At 36.7% G+C, this 5,100-nt stretch overlaps 1 long non-coding RNA gene across 1 annotated transcript; it reads left to right on the top strand.

Annotated features, from left to right (window-relative positions):
- Positions 1-1,308: 1,308 nt before the first annotated feature.
- LOC114927684 (uncharacterized) lies at positions 1,309-3,773 on the top strand. The gene is made up of 3 exons (XR_003818423.2): positions 1,309-2,646; positions 3,369-3,423; positions 3,528-3,773. It is a non-coding gene; the product is annotated as an uncharacterized lncRNA (long non-coding RNA).
- The last annotated feature ends 1,327 nt before the right edge of the window (positions 3,774-5,100 follow it).

Below are 5,100 nucleotides of genomic sequence, written 5' to 3'. Positions count from 1 at the left end.
TAATAGGATCAAAATCCGGGGCATCTAGATTGAAAGGTTCAACAGTTCGAGGTCTTTTTGGAGGAGGGGCGACCGAAGAAGAAACCACAGTAGCAGTAGAAGATTGAGAGGGATCCACTAAACAGACCCGAGGTGTAGGGATCATTCTCCTCGGGCCAAGAGAGTTCAGCACGGATGGCTTCAAAGGAGCTTGGGAAGTTCCTTCCCCATCAGCCCGGGCCGAGATGTTTTGAGCTGCAGTAGCTTTCCTCGCCTTATTGAAAGCCTTCATTGCATCATTATTCTTGGCCATCTCTGCAAAATGAAAAACAACAAATTATCACGCCAGGAAAGAAAGCAGGAGAAAAACAAGATAACAAGATATATCAAGACAAATACCCAATGCAGTTCGAATAAGGGACGGGTCTCCCAAAGATTTTTTAGTATCCAAGTAAGGAGGTTCCCCCCAAATATCCTCCAGGACATTCACAAAGGCCTGTTCGACCTCATCCAGCATCTCCCAAGTATATCGGGATACCACTATGTTTCTCTGCCACTCTAAGGGAAAGTAGGGCTCATTATTTTCATCCAGAAAGAAAGGTCGGGCTCCTTCAACAACCCGGACCTTAAAGAAATAGTTCTTAAAATCCCGGAAAGATTCGTCATACATGAAAAAAAACTTTATGCCCCTAGGCAGACCTAAAAGAAACCCAAGAAGCCTTCTTCTTAGTAGTCCCAGGCTTGGTCAACACAAAAAGATATAGAAAAAGAGTTTGCGAAGGCGTAACACCAAATTCTTGACAAACAAGCTGAAAAATCTTGATGAAGCTCCATGAATTCGGATGGAGATGCGAAGGGGCTACGTTACAAGACCATAACAGGTCAGTTTCAAAAGACGTAAAAGGAAAGGTGATGTTCATTTGGCTAAAAAAGAAGTCATAAACATAGAAGAAGGGACGCTCCCCCTGGATCAGGACTGGGAAGCAAACTCTATCACCAGAATCAGGTGCTACCAACTCATAATTGCCCTCCTGATCCTCACTGCTATAGACACAATGATGCTTTCTAAGCATCACACAAAATTCTGAATTGACTAAAGAAACACACAGCAAGACAAGAGAGTCCAGCCAATCGACATCCCTTCGGGAACCTCAGAAGACGCCTTGACAATATTTTTTTGGAAAGACATGGCCAACTAATCCTACAAGCAAGAAAAAAAATTGGGTTACTAAAAAGGTAAAGACATCCTAGATGAAATCAAAACAACTCAGACAGCACAATCCAGCGCGGTATAGCAGATAAAAAGGAAAACCCCAGGACACAACCCAAAGTCCAGGGGCATCCTTTGGAGGCAATCAGGGAATAAAGATTCAAGGAAAATCCACAAGACTAATGTCTCAGCAGAAACCCTTTCCAAGAAAAACTTCCTCAAAACAAACAAAGTTTAGCAAAACAGGAGTAGCATACAAAGCCCTAAAAAAGCAAAATCAGGAGAAAACACCCAGAAGCATACATAAAGGCAAAAGGAAGACCAGAAGGCGTGCATCACAGTGATAAACCGAGCGTGACAATATACAAAGATTCAAGCTTTCCAACATGCACTCAGTCAGAACTTTAAAAAACAAATACAGAGCAGCAAAATAGACGACGGAAGAAAAAGAAAAAAAATAACTTGAAAAAAGGAGAAGAATGCGGAAGAAGGTTGAAGATGAAGAGGCCAGAAGCTGTCGTCGGAAGCACTCACGATCATCGAAACCACGTTGAGACACCAAGAAACGTAAGCTTTCAGGGGAAAACAGAAGATGAGAAAGAAAAGGGAAGTCATGAAATAGAGAAGAGAAACCGTTTGGTGAAAATTTCAAAAATATCAAAGAAACGAAGCATTAAAACCAATTAATGAGGGCATTTAAAAACCCTTGTGCATTCCCAAGGCAAGGACGCTAATCCAAAAGCGCTACGCTCTCAAAGGAAGCGAAATGTTCCGCATTCAAAAAGGAACTCTACAAAGATAAAAGTCGACAAAATGCTCGAGTTCGGCTCCACCCAAGAAGGTTCAAAGTCCTAAAAACTAAGACTTTACCTCCAAAGGGAAACCGAGCTCGAGCAGGGGCACTGTTCATACCCTGGATCGAGATGTTCGACCCGGAATGTTCTACAGACAAAGCGACCGACCTCTTCAGGTCAGGACAAACCGACCTCTTCTCAAAGAGCTCGGCCAAGTCACAGGAAAGCCCAATAAAGGGCCCAAATAGAGGAACACGACCCCAATCCAAAAGGCAGCCCAAGCCTATAGAGATAAGGGCAGTTCCCATGAAAGATAAAGATAAAGATAAAGATAAAGATAACTAACTTATCTTATCTGCAAAGGTCACTCTACACCATTATAAATACACTGGAGCACCCATGTATAACTCATACTCTGATTCTACTTAATACCTGCTTAATACCCTTGCTAACTTAAGCATCGGAGTCCCTTGCAGGTACCCTCCACCCTCCGGGGACGAAGGATCAGCACCATCACCAAGTCCAACAAGTCGGACACAACAACTCCGACCTACATAGAAGATCTCGTCCGAGATCGACCTACAGTTTCAGGTAACCTTCGGAACAGTTTCCAACCCCAACGAGTCCACTGGCTTCTTCCCAGAAGCAGTACTCCTTAAAAAAGTGAGCTTTTTTACGCACACCAACTGTTTGTTTAATTTTTTTTCTTTCTCATTTTTCTGTGGGTTTTCTTGTGTTGAGAACAAGATACCCTTTTGGATATTCGTTCACCTTAAGCTTCTAGCGGTATAAATTGCTTTAGTTCTATTAGTACTGTGCACTTCTAGTGGTTGAAAGTCATTTCTTTCTATTATAAAAGCAAAATTCTTATCTGTTTTCTATTTTGTTCAAAAGGAAGAATTTCAATCATGATAGATGCTAAGGAAATGGATTACTTTTCCTACTCTCTTTTATAGGCAGAAATTGCTAGAGAGTAAGAAATTTTTCCAACTTTAGAACTTGCTAGATTGTATGATATGGTTATTGAGGTTTGACTCTTGGATGAATCATTAAATTATACAATTATATATATACTATTTAGTTTCTTCCAATTATAACCTTGATTTTTGGTGAAGAATTCGGGGAGTATTGTTTAGGTTTGTAGCATGACATAGTTTTTGGGAAGACTCAGAATGAATATGTTGCATCCTTTCCATGTTTTGTATATATTATTCGGTTTAGTTGTTTCTTGTTTATAATTTGTATACGGAGATTCAGGAAGGATTATGTTGCATCATTGCCATGTTTTGTATATATTACTCTGTTAGTTTTTAGAGTTGGTATTTGTTCTTTTGTGAGATGGAATTTCTCATTAGTATGGATGTTGTGTTTTTATCTATTTTCAGAAATCAATCCAGGAAGATGGCAAGGTTCTGCCGGAGTTCGAAGATACTGAAGAAAGTGAGTGATTGTGTTTCTGCTATTCATTCAGTTCTACTCTGTCTTATGGATTAATGTTCTCAGATTATTCGTTTTTCCTTTTTTATTTTTTATTTTTTTTCCAGGACAACTTTTTGAAGCACTTATGCTTGAGCTGGATAGCGATACGAGTGTTGATTTGTTTACCTTTCTATTAGGTAGAATTATAAGTCCTTTTTATTAAAGACAAAGAAAATGGAATTTTTTTTGGTTGATCAATTTCTTTTTCTATAAAGATAGTCAAAGTATGTTGATTGGTTTCGGCTTAATGGTTAGATATGTTGGATGCGATGGACTTTGGTACAAAATGTCCAAGAGAATAGAAGATTGATAAAAAGAGATTCTGTTAAGTGATTTTTTTATACACCTTTTTATTCCCTAGAAAATAATAAGCATAATTAGTGAATGAATCATTATTATCTAAATTTCAAGATTTTAAATAATTTTGTTGTTATAGTTGTGAAATATATATTATAAAGTTTATTTTTTTACTTTAATAAAGAAGAGTTCATCATAAAAAAATTGAAAAAAATGAGGTAAATAGCATTGATGATTTTGAGTTTTATTCAAAATTATAAGTTCTTAATAGGATAATGAAAAAGTGATACACAACGAGAGAAATAAAAAATACATAATTAAAAAATTCGTCTATTTTAATAAGTCTAACAAGAAGACATGAATAACTCTTCCCAATTTCAGTAAAGATGTTATGGGTGTATCATAAGCCACCATAATTGAAACCCCTCATTAACATCTGCCCGTATCTTATTCCAATCTCCGGTGACGAAATCTAATGCTAAATACATTCTACTCCTTTCCTCATTTATTTTCCTAAACGTTAACACATGTATTAGTGTAATTAAAGAGCGAAATTCTCTACGTTAAAAATTAACTTTGGGGGGACCATAGGAGTGAATTCCTATTGCACATCCATCCATTGCATAACCCATACAGGTGAATCATTGCTGTGTGAAAACGTATCATGTAATACAACATAAGGCCGTCGAAAGCAAAATATATATATATATATATATATATATATATATATATATTAAATTAAATAACCAACAATTTGAATAATTACCTATTTGTGCACCTAGGAATACATATTGCCCTACGGACGTCCCAACCCTCGAAACTCACTATTTCTTATATACCACATTCTGCATACTTCTCTGAAAATATTATTTCAAAAAGAGCCATTCCCTGTAATCAGAATATTGTGCTTTATTATTTGAAGTAATGTTATTATTAGCTTTGTTTCTATAGTAGGAGAACTTACTATATTTCTAATATGATGTTTGCGTGGTTCACCATCTTCAACCTTACAGTGAGAGTCTAAATGATAAAGTATTTTGTCAGGAATGCTCATTACCATTAGATACCAGTGATCATTCTCTTTGATTGGTACATATATCTGTATAATAAATAGGATGTAATATGTATAAGTACAATTTTGAGTACTTTTTATTATAATAAAAATATTCCAATAATTAATGAGAACTTACAAATTGAAGGTCACGGGTTGGTGACATATAATGTGCATATTTTTTCAGTAGGTCATGATCCTCCATATGTAACGATACGTCATCTTAAGTATGTTTGGGCACAATGGTTATTTATTTTACTTAGTTAAAATGAGTAAATCAAGATTTTGAC

This window comes from Arachis hypogaea, chromosome 1 (genome assembly GCF_003086295.3).
Source record: "Arachis hypogaea cultivar Tifrunner chromosome 1, arahy.Tifrunner.gnm2.J5K5, whole genome shotgun sequence".
Lineage (NCBI taxonomy): Eukaryota > Viridiplantae > Streptophyta > Magnoliopsida > Fabales > Fabaceae > Arachis > Arachis hypogaea.
Note: the sequence above shows the minus strand (reverse complement) of the source record. Positions and strands in the feature narration are given on the sequence as shown.